Source organism: Pelophylax lessonae (assembly GCF_965119305.1).
Source record: "Pelophylax lessonae genome assembly, chromosome: 1".
NCBI lineage: Eukaryota > Metazoa > Chordata > Amphibia > Anura > Ranidae > Pelophylax > Pelophylax lessonae.
The window spans coordinates 130993835-131010633 of record NC_138768.1 but is presented as its reverse complement, the minus strand read 5'-3'; the positions used below and the strand labels follow the sequence as shown (position 1 = coordinate 131010633).

General features: G+C 43.4%; 1 protein-coding gene across 3 annotated transcripts in view; it reads left to right on the top strand.

The window, feature by feature from the left end:
- Positions 1-16799, top strand: part of POLK (DNA polymerase kappa) — a 221908-nt gene that overhangs the window by 148346 nt on the left and 56763 nt on the right. The window lies entirely within an intron of this gene.

The following is a 16799-nucleotide window of genomic DNA, read 5'->3' as shown; positions in this document are numbered from 1 at the left end:
GCTCATGGAGGACCTCACCCATATCTATTTTCCCGATGCCAGCTTGAGAATGGGGCTAGAACAAATAATCAATGCAGCTATAAGCTGAAACAGGAAGATCTTACTATTTTAGAAGCTGAATAAGTAACAATAGCTATAGGACTAAAGTAAGCACGGCTAGCAAATGCTGCCAAAATTCCAGAACCTTTTGGGACAGCCTTCTTTGCTGATATGCCAATTTTTCTCTGCTCAGCATATTAACTTGGTTGATCCATGAGATCAAAGTTGGGAGTGCAGAGATACCCAATGTTGGGCAATAAATGTATGTGCTAGAAACTAGAGCCTTACAAATAGTATATCAGGATGGTAATATTCCTCAGCTAATCCTCCCAGTAAGCAGATCATGGGATCTAAGGGAATATTTACATACAGTACCTTTTACCTCTGTCCAGTAGCAATTCAATTTATGACATCACCAAAACAAAAATTCCCAAGCACATTTCGGACAGTTTGGAGTATCCTGTGGCTTGGAATGGATAATAGGGTTCATTTTTGTGAGGGTAGCAGGGACACCTGAGGCAGTAGATGAAGCAGCTTCTAAATTGGTCATAAGATGTGTCCCCAAGTTTACTTTCCCAACCTGACCTACATGACAGAGACAAAGCCTTAGAAAATAGTCATTAATGAAGTGTAAAGATCTTTTCTAAGTTGTGTTTACTAGAGTGTGTACCAAAGTAGACTCTTTAAGTCAGAAGTCACAAGTTTGTTGTAATTGTAAATATCGATAAAATTGTTGCTTAGGGTAATTGAATGTATGAGACCAAAGTTGAGGGGTGCAGAAAAAAGCACTTTTGGAGGACCAGAGCTAAAGGATTTAGGCGTATTTGGAGGTATATAAATAGTAAAATAAGTGATAGCTTGGGGTGCCACTATTCAAACTCTTGGAGATGGTTAACATTAGTATATTCCCAAATGTGCCGACAGCTATAGCCTAAGGTGCAAAGGCATGAGCTTGGGCGAAGAAAAAGCACAAGGAGGGTGGAAAAAAAGGGGGGGAAAAAGGTTAGCCAAGATGAAAAGGAAGACGGGAAAAGAGAATGGAAAGGGATGAAGGGGAGGGGAAAACGGGAAAGGGGAAGTGGAGAAAAGGAAGGAAAGGGGGGGGGGAGGGAGGGAAAAAGGGGGGAAGGGGAGGACAGAGGGAAGGGAACGGTGAGGGACAGGGGGAGAGAGGGGGACAACAAGTATGAAACTACAGAACAGTAGAAACAATGTTGGGAGGGCTGTTGGGACTTTGTAGGTACCAATTAGACCATAAAATAAGAATTACAATAAAATCGTGGAATGTTTATTCATATTGCATGTTAAAAACAAGATAAGTGTTACAGAAAATATACATATTATCTGACATAGAAACAGACTAGATGTGTAGGATCATATGTAGAGACACAAGGCAAGGAATTATACAAATATTCCGGTCCAATGAGGAGCATCAAACCAATCCCGACATGTTTCGCGGGCATGGATAGTCCGCTTCTTCAGGGGAATAGAGATATTAGATATAGATTGCCTTGATTAGCCTGTACAATACAATGGTAACAACAATTAATACATATATAGACATACATATAAGCACAAGAGGAGTAGATAGTGCATGCTAGTGTGGAACGCCCATATGCATCCAAAAAAACAGCCATCGTGAACATGCTCATCACCGACCTGATATGGTGAGGGTGCCCCCCAGAAAAAAGTCTCCCCAGCGAATGTGGAGGGATAGTAAAGGCGGGGAATGAAGTAAGGTAAGAAATGAGATAAAGATAACACTAGACCAAAAGGTGCTTGGAAAATATCCTGTACCTTTTTAAGGTGTCTCATTAATGAAACTCGCATATCCAATGGAAGGGGTAGGTAAATATAGAGAGGGCAATTGCAGTGCGGCTAGGGCTGGGGTTCAGCGTGGACAGGTCTTCTAAATAGATAAAGATGAAATGTATAAACGGTCTGTGCCCTACAAATTAACGTGGTCTCCAATGGAAATATTAAACTGGAGGGGCAAGTTTACCTGCTCGGTACCTGGTCATACAGACTACAGCATGAGGATATGCTTGGTGGTGGTAAAGTAAATGGAAACATACATCATTTCAGGGGTATGTAAAAAATGCCAAGTATCAGGGAATAGGCCCGACCTTTAGGAAAATCTATAAGGCATAATAAAGAAAGGATTTGTTAGAGGGAATCGTGCACTGAATCCATCGGATCCCATAAAGCCGACCATCTTACCCACGAACCGCTGCCATCCTGATAGACGCCGTCTCCATGATGGACAGAGGATGAAATCCCGCCTATTAAGGCCCTCAACCCGACGCCGCACGGCGCATGATGTCATACGTCGTGTGGGTGGGTCAGGCCCCCAACTGCGCGCGCATATGGAGGTGCGCGCGCAGTGCTGCTCTTGGTGTAGGCCACAATATGCAGCCCAGAGCGGCCGCAGCAAGCACATCCGGGACACGTATGCGTCCCAGACGTGATGCGCGAGGGGACCACACATCCGCTGAGAGATCAGAGGAGCACGCCACCACCCGGGCGGAGGGAGCAGCGCACTAGGGAATGCAAAGAAGGATGCAAAGTAATGCTGGGCGTCCAAAGAAGCATGCAGTACAATATACAGAAATAGTTCATCATGACAATGTTAAATTACAGAAAAACACCTTTCAACATATATGTGCAACTAATTAAACATGAGTAAATATAAGAATGGGAACAGAAAGATTCCCCGTTATCCTATATATAGAGATTCCTCAGAGGGAGTCCAACATTGGACTCCCCCAGAGGGATCCACGAACATTACATAGTATACAATAATGGTTATTGCATCAGCAAATAATGATACTAGATCCTGGAGAGATGTTAGTTGATCTCTAAATAATATATATTGGAGGTATAAAGTGATACTCCCACATGTGGGAGAAGTCAGTAACTTACCCATCTCCAAGACCGGAGCAGAAATTTCACAGGGTGCAAATTATCGGAGTGGTGAGTGTGGTACAGCACATGGAATAAAGGGTCTAGGCACAAAGGTATGATGATTGCAAGAATATCAAAGGGAATTACCCCAGAAATGGTTTATAAGATAGGGCTTCATTGATCCCTGGAGGTATGGTAGCCTCCAGGGATTCAATCCAATAAGATTCCCTTTGTAATATTCGTTTATCCCAGTTCCCCCCGCGGGGGTCCTGGGGAATTACCTCCAAGACAAAGAAAGAAACCATGGAATTGTCATACTTATGACGGAAACCTATGTGGCGTGTGACACTGGTCTGTATGGTACCCCCCTCTGAGTGATAAATATGATCTCCTATCCGTTTGCTTAACTTTCTAATAGTCTTGCCGACATAGAACGCCCCGCAGCGGCAGATCATGAGGTACACCAGTCCTTGTGTGTTACAATCAGCATAATGTCTAGAATGAAACCATTTCCCATTGGGCAAACGTATACCTGTACCAGTTTTAATCCAGGGGCATTTGTCACAAGAGCCACATCGATATGTGCCTTTTTTGGGGGCCTGATTGGTGATGACATTGGTGTAGTGACTTTTTGTAAGACGGTCACGGAGAGAAGTGGCCCGTCTAAATAACAGACTGGGTCTGGCGTTGAGATATTTACTCAAAGTATAATCTTGAGTGAGAATGGGCCAATGGCGTTTCAGGATGTTACGTAGGATCTCGTCATGTGCGGAGTAGGTGGTAATAAACCTCACATTAGTGTCTTTCTTTTTGGTAGATGTTTTGTACAACAGGTCAGTTCTCGAATAAGCTCTGGCCCTGTTGTACGATTTTCTCAACAGTGTTTTGGAATATCCTCTGGCAAGGAGTCGCTCACGCAACTGATTAGCCTGGACACAGAATTGAGCTTCGGTCGAGCAATTTCTGCGAAGCCTAAGGTATTGGGCATAAGGGATACTTGCGACCAGAGGGGCGGGATGGGCACTTGCTGCGCTAAGAATGGTGTTACCCGCACTGGGTTTGCGGTAAAGGTCAGTGCCAATCTGTCCGTCCAGGGAGAGGCTGATGCTCAGATCCAGGAATGAAACATAATGTCTGTCAAAGGTATACGTAAATTTTAGATTTAAATTGTTGTTATTAAGAGCCATAAGGAATGATGAAAGTTCAATTTGTGTACCTGTCCATATGAGTAGGAGATCATCAATGAACCTGTACCAAATTAAAATCTGAGACAGCCAGTGTTCCATTCCCTCATCCGAGAAGATCAGCCTCTCCCAGGCACCAAGGTACAGATTGGCATATGACGGTGCGCAGCAAGTGCCCATCGCGACCCTCTGGATCTGCAAGTATGTTTGCTCCATAAACGTGAAATAATTCCTAGTTAGGATAAACCTAAGAAGTTTCAGGACAAAGTCCATCAAGGGCCATATTTTATAGTCTTGTTCCTTGAGGAACGATTCTGCCATCCGGATGCCCTGGTCGTGCGGGATACTTGAGTACAGAGCCTCAATATCAATTGCTACGAGCAGGGCATCCGGAGGGACCTGAATCTCCTCAAGGTGTTTCAAAAGATCGGTAGTGTCCCGTATATAGAGTGGAAGTGCCAGGACATGAGGCAGCAAAAACGAATCAACGGATTTGCTGGCGTGTTCCGTGAGCGACTCGTTACATTATTTATTGTATAAATTTAGGGACGTGGTACTCTTCATACAAAATATTACAAACATACAATCTTTTGAACATTAATATATTGTATATTTTGCCATATAGGAGGATATATGGAGTAATATATATGTATATATAGTAAAGTCTAATATCTGCATGATTGCCCAACGTTTACCTAAAAGAGTAAAATTGGGGCAGTGTTTAGTATTTTTGTGTACAGCCAGCCTACAAATACACCAAGACAGGCAGATCAGTATTCATGTGGATAATGATTTACAGATGGGGCCATTGTTATATTTTTTGTCACGCGGTATTTGCGCAGCGGTCTTTCAAATGCCATTTTTTTTGAAAAATTACGAAAAATCACATTTCACTGCATTTAAAAAAAACTAAACAGTAAAGTTAGCCCATTTTTTTAGTATATTGTGAAAAATTATACGCCGAGTAAATAGATACCCAACATGTTACGGTTTAAAATTGCGCACACCCGCAGAATGGCGACAAACTACGGTCAATAAAAATCTCCATAGTCGACGCTTTCAAATTTTTTAACGGTTATCAGTTTAGAGTTAGTGTAGCTCTTTTTTTAAATTATTGCTCACACACTGGCGACCAGGGCGATACCTCACATGTGTGGTTTGAACAGCAATTTCATTTGCCGCGCGACTTCCATATACGTTTTCTTTTTAAATTTTGTTTTTTCCCCTATTTATTTTATTTTATTTTTTTTTTATTTTAACACAGGTTTTTTTTTTTTTTTTTTAAATCTAATCACTTTTATTGCTGTCACAAGCAATGTAAACATCCCTTGTGACACCAATATGCAGTGACAGGTACTCTTTATGGAGGGATCGAGGGTCTAAAAGACCCTAGACCCCTCCACTACACTTCCATGTATTCAAAACGCAGAAAACTGCATTTTTGAATACTATCACTTTTTGAATCTTCCGCCTTCCGCAGCATAGTAACCCTGACGTGACGTGACCTCCGGGTTACGGCATCGGAGACCCGATCTAAGCCACTTCCGGCTTTGATTGGGACTCCATCCAGCTGGCGGACATGCCGGCTGGGTGCTCGGGTCTCCCGGTGGGACAGGAGACCCGGAAAAAGCCACGGAAGGCGGCGGGAGGGGGGGGCATCCCTTCCCGCTCACCGGGGTAACGATCAAGCGGCTCCTGAGCCGCATCGGTCATTCCTGCTGGAAAGCCGACCACCGGCTCTAAAAAACGGTACCAGGATGATGCCTTTAGCTAGAGGCATCACCTCGGTAGAACCACGCAAAATCAGCCGACGTAGGTCTACGTGGATAGACATAAAGTGGTTAAAGTGGAAGTCCGGGCTAATGCTGTCTAAGCTTATACCTGCTCCAAGCCCCATTCTAAGCACTATACTAACTATCTTGTAAAGGAAAGCTGTGTATACTTACCTAATCAGAGGGTGCTCTGGTTTGGTCACGTGATCTTCCCCAGAGACTGACTTCAGTGAAAAGGAGGGATCACCGATAATGGCTGCAGTGCCTGGGTGGAGACATCACCCATTGGTTTACTATGGGGCATCCGTTGTCAGCTGTCCTTCCTCTCGCCTGAAGCCGACGCTGGCAGCCGATCATGTGACTTGACCAGAGCGTCCTTAGATTAAGTAAGTATACACATCTTCCTTTAACAGGATAGTTGGTATAGGACTTAGAAAAGGGGTGGGAGAAGGTTTAAGTTTGGATCACATTAGCCCGGAATTTTGTTTTAAATTAAGTTATGACTTGAGATACAAAATCCAGAATTGGGTGAGTGCCATTTCTTTAAGATTTAACAAAACTGTGTAATTTAGAAGTGTAGCTAGATAATTATTTTAATTTGAACCCATTTAGACAGGCTCTTAACCACTTGCCTACCGGGCACTTTCACCCCCTTCCTGCCCAGGCCAATTTTCAGCTTTCAGCGCTCTCACGCTTTGAATGACAATTGCGCGGTCATGCTACACTGTGCCCATATGAAATTTTTATCATTTTTTTCACACAAATAGAGCTTTCTTTTGGTGGTATTTAATCACCTCTGGGTTTTTTATTTCTTACAAAAAAGAAAAGAAAAAAAGACAGAAAATTTTGAAAAAAAAAACGTTTTTCTTATTTTCTGCGAGTAAATTTTGAAATTAAATACATTTTTCTCCTTCACTGATGTGCGCTGATGAGGCAGCACTGATGGGCACTGATAGGCTGCACTGATGGGCACAGATGAGGTGGCATTTATGGGCACTGATGAGGTGGCACTGATGAGAAGGTACTAATATGCCGCACTGATGAGCACTGATAGGTGGCACTGATAGGCAACACTGATGAGCACTGATAGGCGGCACTGATAGGAGGCACTGCTGGGCACTGAGAGGCGGCAACTGACGGGCGGCACTGATGGGCACTGAGAGGCGGAACTGCTGGACACCGATGGGTGGCACTGATGGACACCGATGGGTGGCACTGATGGACACCGATGGGTGGCACTTATGGGCAGCACCATCAGTGCCCACACTCAGTGCCCATAGTGCTGCTAGTCGGTGCCCATCAGTGCCTAGATGAGCAGGCACTGATGGGCACTGACTGGCAGCACTATGGGCACTGATTGTGGGCCCTGATGGGGGTACTGATGGCGGGCACTGATGGTGCGGCACTTATTGTATTTTATTTACCTCTTTTGTAATCAGGGCACTGGTGATCAGTGCCCTGATTACATTTTTCTGTGTCCCCTAACCGCTGATCGGCTCTGCTCCTTCCTCACACTGCAGTCTCTGTGTGAGGAAGGAGAGCTGGCAATGAGAGATGATCTCATATGTTTACATATGAGATCATCTCTCATTGCATGGTCCGATCACGTGGTAAAAGGCCGCTGTGATTGGCCATTTACCACGATCTGTGATTGGCTGTGTCCAAGGGACACGGCCGACACAGATTTTCCCTGATGCGCACTCGCGGGAGCGCGCGGGGAGCCTGTCACTGGGAGGCCGTTTAAAGACGGCCTCCCGGAAATTCGAGTCCGCGCTGTAGCCATCTTTCGGCTTTAGCGTGGGCAGCAAGAAGTTAAACTAAATAGTTATTGGTAAATCTAAAAGACATTGGGGGAGGTTTACTGAAACTGGTGCACTCAGAATCTGGTGCAGCTGTGCATGGTAGCTATTCAGCTTTTAACTTCACCTTGTTCAATGAAAGTTTTTTTTTTTGCATTTTGGATAGAGAATTGGAGGGTTATAACCCCTGTTCATTTTTTTTGCCATCTGTGCTCCATTGGGGAGATCTACCTTCACTTCCTGTCCCATATCCAAAACAGGAAGAAAGAGGAAATCCCTGTAAATTAAGGGACTCCCAGGCCACCCAAACTAGTGTAATATTTCCTCTCTGTTACTTTTCTGGAGACAATCCAAAATTTTGGATTTTCTTTTACTTTCACTTTTAAAAATAATGGTAAACAGGACAAATAGAGAAGGTGAATCTCATTAACCAATTAAGGACTGCCTGCCACAGATATACTGTGGCAAGCAGCCCCTCCTGCGAGAACTGACGTAGCTGTATGTCGGTCGCGCACCTGCAGCTAGGGGGCGGCGCACTCCCGCCTCCACTCAGCAGCGGGGACTCTGATGCATGGGGCTGGTGGCTCTGATTGCTGCCAGGCACCCGCAATCTTTCCCCGCTGAGAAAGGAAGACGGTCAGCTATTGTAAACACAGCTGACCATTCTTCTATCTGGAATGGTCACAGACCGCCTGTGATCCTAGGATCACATATATAGATATATAGGATCACAGGTCTCTGTGATCATTTTTAAAGCCCAACCCCCCCACAGTTAGAATCACTCCCACTAGGTTTACATTTAACCCCTGATCACCCACTGTGTTAACCCCTTCCCTGCCAGTGTCATTATTACAGTAACAGTAGATATTTTTAGCACTGATTACTTCCATTGCGTAGTATTGCTGAGTATACAAGAAATGTGCTATAGCCACTCACAGTTGGGAAGTTAACCATCAGCGTGCAGGGTCCGCCAAGCTCGATCGCTTCCGCGTTCCACAGCTGGGTGCAGGGACCCTGCACGCTGATGGTGAACTTCCCAACTGTGAGTGGCTATAGCACATTTCTTGTATACTCAGCAATACTACGCAATGGAAGCTACTTTGTAATTGCAGTGCCTAAGGTGACTATGAGTGGGAGCCAGGTTACCCGTAACATCTGTGTGCACCTATGCTGCCAAGTGTGTGGTAAGCGCTCTTACCTAGTGGGGGGCCACGGGTAACAGCACCTCTTAAATAACTGCACGATATTTAATGTGAGCATGCAGTGCACTGTCACAACCTTACTGCATTCCTCAGCACATAGCACTTTAAGGTTTTATGTTGTGGCACCTCGGCTCCTATAGATCCACACGACAAAAACGCACAGTGCACTTTCTATGTTAAATTGTATTTGGAATTTTATACAATTTTTTGCTTATCTATCACTCTGAACGCACATTGCACTTTCTATTACCTTTTGACATTGATGTCATTTTAAATGTGATAGCGCCGTTACCAACAACACTTGCACTTTACTAAAACCTGATAGGTGTTGTAATCCTTCTGCACTCTATCCAAAACTAAAGAAAAAGTTTTGCCTTTAGTTATACTTGAGGCTTCGGCAATAAAACCTGGAAGCTGATAGAATTCTATGCAGAGCTGCACCCATTGTGCAGTCAGATTATAATATATTTAGAAAAACAACAAGGGAAGGGCATTACCACTTAAAAAATGGATTTAAATCCAAAAAAGGATACATTGTATTCACAAACACATGATATAATAGCACTCATGTAAGGAAAATGGAATCGATCGCCTCCAGGACTGCCAGGATACTTCTATGGTGTTGGATGACGTGATGGCGTTCGCATATGCCTGGCTGACGCGTTTCGAGGAAGAACCCTCTTCAGAGGCAAAAGTAAAAAAAATGTAAATGCTAATGCACAAGGTCGGTGCGCCCTTCTCTTGTTGTTTTTCAGTATATTTGGATACCCTTTGTCCTGGGGGGCAGCAAGACCCGAGGTGGTAATAACAAAGACCACACAAGACCACTCACTTTCCCACATAACACTTGAACTAACTTCTTTTATAATATATTTAGTGCAGCACCTTGTGAACCCTGGAAGTACCTGTGTTAAGGCAGCCATTCACATTACAGTCTAAATGTACAACCTCCTTTACATCTACCAACAGCTATGTGGTGCAAGAGTCTCTTAGATTAGATACCAATCAAGTAGCTGGCTTAGTTGGGCCCTTACATCTATTTTTGGTAAATTTAAAGGAGATGTACAGAGATTGTACAATCAAAGTGTACTTAATATGGGCAGCTTTAGTTTTTCAATTTGACCCCAGGGAACCCCATAAATAATAGACCCAGGCTTTAACCCTACCTGGCAGTAATCCCAAGTTTGGCTCGGGGTTAATTTTCAGTACCAAAAGTGGTAAGCCACGCTCGGGGTTACACTGTAGTATCCCTGTAGTGTCACTTACCTTGGCTCTACGATCCCCTGATGTCTTCCGCTGTGTACGCCAGCCGATGCCGGCATCAGTCTTTCGGGTGCCCTTCCCTGCGAGCGCCGGCGACGCACGGGGGGGGGGGGGTTTAACCAGGCTGGGAATTCAAAAAAATAAACCAATTATGACGTACACACAATACATTGTAATCTGTCAGGATTACATTACTGTATCAACCATTTCTTCTCAGTTTTGTCCCTAGTGCTTTGTCCAGTGCCCTGCTGCACTTTTCTTTCTGCCTGGAAACTTGAGAACATCCGTGGCATTCAAAAGGCGTCCCTTTAAGTCAAAAGCGGTTTTAGACCAGCTAGAAAACCACGATGGTGAATTAGAATCACTTGCAGAATTGAGCTATAGTGATTTGTGGGGAAATTCGTCCTCAGACACCTAACGTAACAACAGCGACGATTCTGCGACTAAGCTCAGTGATGTTCGAACTTGGTGCTCTATTAACTGTGGTAAAGATCAGGCAGCGCCCCCTAGATTCCCATTTACTGGAGCTTCCGGTATGAATGCCTTTTTCTCATCAGTCTTTACTCAGGAAAAGGAGGGGTATACTGACCATGACTGTATGGTCATTAGTTTTACACAGGTCTTGCCGCTATGGCTAACAGAGGGTGAAATCATGGAAAGGCTGGATAAAATTAACACAAACAAATCACCAGGCCCGGATGGCGTACATCCGAGAGTACTCAAAGAACTCAGTAAGGTTATATCTAGACCACTGTTCCTGATCTTTGCTGACAGTATTATGACAGGAAATGTACCAGGGGATTGGAGGAAAGCTAACGTGATACCGATATTCAAAAAAGGGCAGAGGCATGTCCCGGGTAATTGTAGGCCTGTCAGTCTGACATCGATAGTATGTAAATTTCTGGAGGGGATGATTAGGGACTATATCGTAGAGTTTGCTAAAGACAACAACATCTTCAGCATTAATCAGCACGGGTTTACAAATGGGCGTTCTTGTCAAACCAATCTCTTAGCATTCTACGAGGAGGTGAGCTGTGAGCTAGATAGGGGAAGACCAGTGGATGTGGTGTACCTGGATTTCGCCAAGGCGTTTGATACAGTTCCCCACAAGCACCTAATTTATAAAATAAGGTCTGCAGGTATCGACCGCAGGGTTTGCTCTTGGATACTGAATTGGCTAAAAGGGCGTGTCCAAAGGGTGGTAATAAACAGCGCATACTCAGACTGAACTGAGGTGGTAAGTGGGGTCCCCCAAGGCTCAGTCCTGGGACCAACCCTGTTCAATTTATTCATAAATAGCATTGAAGAGGGGATCAGTAGCTCTATATCAGTTTTTGCAGATGACACAAAATTGGGCAGGGCAATAACTGCACAGCATGAAGCAGATATCCTACAAAATGACCTGGACAAAATAACGGAGTGGGCTACGACATGGCAAATGAGGTTTAATGTGGAGAAGTGTAAGGTTTTGCACTTGGGGACTAAAAACATAAAAGCACAATACACGTTAGGGGGGGAACCCTTGGGGGAATCAAAAATGGAGAAAGATCTTGGAGTCTTGGTAGATGATAGACTAGGCAATAGCATGCAATGTCAAGCGGCAGCTGCCAAAGCCAGCAGAATATTAGCATGCATAAAGAAAGGGATGTATTCCAGAGATAAGACTATAATCCTTCCACTTTATAAAACTCTGGTCCGACCACATCTGGAGTATTCTGTCCAGTTCTGGTCGCCAGTCCTCAGGAGGGATGTGTTGGAGCTGGAGAGGATCCAGAGAAGGGCAACTAAACTAATTAGGGGATTGGAGGACCTTAATTATGAGGAGCATCTTCAATCGCTTGATTTATTCTCCCTGGAGAAAAGACGTCTGAGAGGGGACATGATAGCAATTTATAAATATCTCAATGGTGATCTCGGCATAGAAAAAAAGCTATTCAGTCGTAGGGAGTGCATGAGGACTCGAGGGCATACATTGCGATTGGAGGAGAAGCGTTTTAACCTCAGGCAACGTGGGGGGTTCTTTACTGTTGGAGCTACAAGATTGTGGAATTCTCTACCACAAGAGGTGGTTTCTGCGGGAAGTATGGTGGCTTTCAAAAGACTCTTAGACGTACATCTCAAGGATAGGAACACTCAGGGGTATGTGAGATGATTACGGCCACACACACCTACACAGGTTGAACTGGATGGACTATTGTCTTTATTCAACCTCACCTACTATGTAACTATGTAACTATGAAAGTAGACGTTGAACATGACAACCCCTTGGCCTACTTACAATTATTTCTGACCGATGAGGTTATTGAAAAAATAGGAAAAAACAGAAAGGAAGAGGGGTAAGAGGTTAATCTAACCCCATATATATTGGGCTTTTAAATGGTGACTCCCTAATGAAAGAACACCCATTACAATAACTTATTAGAAAAGTACAAAAATGCATTAATTTAGTATCAACAGTCATATATAAACAACCTCATAGTATGTAGGGCCATGAACAGACATGGGGCCCATAAAAACATAATACATACCGTGACATCAATAATGTGTAACGGATAAAAGGTGCATAATGTGCCAACATGTTTCGCGGCCTATGTATTCCCCATCTTCGGGGCTTCTGCCATCCGTATATACCTCACAGACATCACAAATAAGCAAAAAGGAAAAGGGGAGGAAAAAAGAACCAGGAAGGAAAAATTGTAGTCAGATGTGTTCCAGTTGGGGAGATCAGAGAAAAATTTCATCAAACGCCGCAAATTCCCGGATATTATATTTTATTGCGTAAAATCCGAATCGTCAACTGGCTACATTTGGAATTCAGTCATATACACTGGAAAAGGAAAAAAATTAAATCCAAAATACAGCAACTATGGAATGGCAACATCTTCAGTTCTTTCATTCATTGAGCCATTGCTAAATCAGGGCTATTGTGTAACAACCAACAACTTTTATATGTCTCCTGAACTTTGAGTTTCTTCTGCAAAACAAAACTGATGCCTATGGAACCGTTAGGGCTAACCTGTGCGACATGCCGCCAATGTTTGGCAATAAGAAGCTGAAGACTGGAGAAATGGTTGCCTGGCAGAAAGGCAAAATTATGGCACTGCGATGGCGTGACAAGAAAAATGTGTGCCTAATGAGTACAGTTCATAATACCTCCACTGTTATGGTGCGCACGAAAGTTGGGAATGAAATCATGAAGCCACAAGTAGTTGTACACGGGATGTCTACTAGACTCTTGTTTGGACAGATTTAAGTGAGTTATTCCTAAGAATTACAGGCCTACAATTTAAAACAACAAATTTCCATGCAAAACAATGTACTGCTTTGACAGTAAAAAATACTGACATAATCAGACCCACAGGGAAGGTAAATTGACAGTAAGGCCCACCTCCTTGTAGGGGTAAGCTGTGGCCCCATCAAACAGCCGTAAAGTGTCAGATCCTCTGCTGCCCACTGAAGTTCTAGCATTTAACAGCTTACACAAGCAAAGCTTAACACCAGGAGGGGGGAAGTATATTTAAAAGAAGTTGAGACCCCCATGCCTGAGATTTATAGGAATTATACAGGTATTGATTTCAGAACTAACATACAGCATGGGGCCAAATGTTTGTGGACACCTGACCATCACTGTGCATTGTGTTACTGTGCATTGCAAATTGTAAAAAAGGGCATGCACTTTTTATGTGCATTCTGGTGCGTTAGCCCCTTTCATAGGAATGAGTGAATTAGAAGTAGAACTATGGACAAAACTTTTTTTTTTTTCATTTTGGATAGATTAAGGGAGGGTTATAACCCCTGTCAGATTTTTTTTTTTTGCCATCTGTGTCCCAATGTGGAGATTTCCCATTACTTCCTGTCCCATAGCCAAACTGAAAGTGAGAGGAAATCCCTGCAGATTAAGGCAATTCCTTGGGGATCCCCAGGTCATCAGACCTAGTGCCCCCATTGGAAGATTTCCCTCTATTACTTTTCTGGGAACAACCCAAAATTTGTCATTTTCTTTTACTTTCATTTTCAATGATAATGCTAAACAGGACAAATAGAGAAAAAAAGAAAACACGGAGTGTGGACTTTTTAAGGGTGCTTAGACAAAACTATTCAAGTGTTATATATATAAAAATATAAACTTTTATTCATCAAAAATAATAATAATAAAAACATTATAATACAGGCATATGGTTGATAGAAAGACAAGTCATTTAATGTGTTTTGTTGCTGCTTTTGCAACTGGTTTCGCCAAACTGGCTTCTTCAGGGAAATGCATAAAAGTTTGTTTAACTTTATACTACAAACAGAAATATAAATGTTACATAGATAGCAAATTCAAAAGACTGCACTTGATCAATCATGTGAGGGTTAATCCAAATGTCTAAAATACCTGTATTGGCATGGAGCTCTGTAATTTATGAAGATAAGTCTGTTAAACGTGAAACCTGCAAAACCTGGACTAGTTGGCCCTCATATCAGGTCTCCCCCAGAGGGGACACAAAGGTGTCAATGAAGGTAAGCTTAGCCTGTATTACAGCAGTAACACATTAATATGGGGCTCACACTTATTGATTTCTCTCTATCCTTTGTAATCAAGCTCTACAAAGAAAGTGTTGTATTCTGATATATCCTCTTTTACTTACTGGGTATTTGAAAACTTCAAGAGAAAACACTCTCTATATTAAATGATCTACAGGGGACACTGCTTCACAAACACCATCTTTTATTGATATAGTGAGCGTTTAACCACTTGCTGATCAGCCACCGCCTATATACGGCGGCAGGGTCCAGCGAATCACCATACCTGTACAGCAGGAGTGATCCTGGAGGCGCCTGCCCACTTGCCAGTGGGGAAGCCGATCCATGGGGCCGCAATCACTCCCCATAAGGAGAGAGAACGGCGGTCTGCTGTTGTAAACACAGCAGACCGTTGTTCTCTCTGGAATCAATGCAGAGCTCCTGTGTTCCTCCTATTTAGGAACACAGGTCTCTGTGTTGATTTCACAAGCCCATCCCCCCCCACAGTTGGAAAACACCCCCTAGGCTCATGTTTAACCCTTTTATCACCCCTGGGTTAACCCCTTCCCTGGCAGTGTCATTATTACAGTAACAGTGCATATTTTTAGCACTGATTACTGTAGTAATGTCACTGGTCCCCCCAAAAGTGTCAGAAATGTCAGTTAGGTGTCCGATCTGTCCGCCGTAATGTCGGAGTCCCGCTAAAAATCGCTGATCGCCACCATTGCTAGTAAAAAAAAAAAAAATTTATAAAAATGACAAAAATCTTTCCCCTAGTTTTGTAGACGCAATTGCTTTTGCGAAAACAAATCAAAATACGCTTATTTGGAATTTTTTTTACCAAAAATATGTAGCCGAATACAAATTGGCCTAAAATGATGATAAAATTTCGATTTTTACATTTTTTTGGGGAATGTTGTATAGCAGAAAGTGAAAAATATTGTTTTTTTTTTTTTTTTTTCCAGAATTGTCCCTCGTTTTTTGTTAATAAAAATCACACAGGTGATTAAATACCACCAAAAGAACATCGATTTTATTTGAGTACAGTGTCGCACGACCGTGCAATTGTCTGTTAAAGTAACGCAGTGCTGAATCGCAAAAAATGGCCTGGTCATAAAGGGGAAAATATTCCAGGCCAGAACAGGTTAATGTATATCAACCAATGTAGATAGACTTCACCTGAGCCCAGAGTGTACACCGATCTGCATGGGGAAAAGAGAATCCCAAACAAAATTTGTTATTGGGCTAGTTGGCCTATAGTCTAATCTACTCTCACATTCATATAACAACCTTTTCTTTGAACACATACCTCGATATGATCAGACAAACACTCGCGCTGCTCCAGCACGCCGACGTAGTGTCTGTTATTTCCTTTTGGTCCCACCGCCGACTGACGTCAGCATGGTATGCAGACACAAAGTTACAGAGCCCCACGCCTGTGCAATGGCAGGGACCCTCCGCCCTGCGTCAGTCCAGCTCAATAGCTCCCTCACCTGGGCGTGGTAAGAAGGAACACCATGCCTACCCGATCAGTACAAGACTCGTCAAAAGGGAGGGGGAAGAAGGAGCCGGACCAAGCGTCGATGCGGACAAGATTTATGATGGGACCCAGCCCATCTGAAACAGACCTGCCCTGTATACACGGCGCCCAAATCGCCACAGTTAGGGCCTAACCTGTAAAAACAAGACAAATAGAGAGAATGAATCTCCTTAACGGGGGCACAGACAGCAATAACGGGGACAGGTGTTCTAATCCCTCTGCACTCTATCCAAAACTAAATAAAAGTTTTGCCTTTAGTTCTACTTTAAGGGATTGAATGGGCCGCCTTAATGCAGCGCACATAACATGTGTAACACACCACATAGATGTAAATTCAGCCAAAAGACCATTTGTGAGGTCAGGGACTGAGGCTGCATCAGAAGTATAGGGATTTGCAAGATGCACACCATTTCCACACTGTTCTTAAATGAGAAGGCTTTTAGTCTAGGCCAAGTTCACTTTAAAAGGCAGAATAGAACAAATAGGAATGATCCCTTGCAGCAGATGATCACCAGCAGCAGTTCACCTAGAATTTCTCAATTTGCAGGCATCATCATTTGTTATGTCTTAGATTTGAGTTGCATAATAAC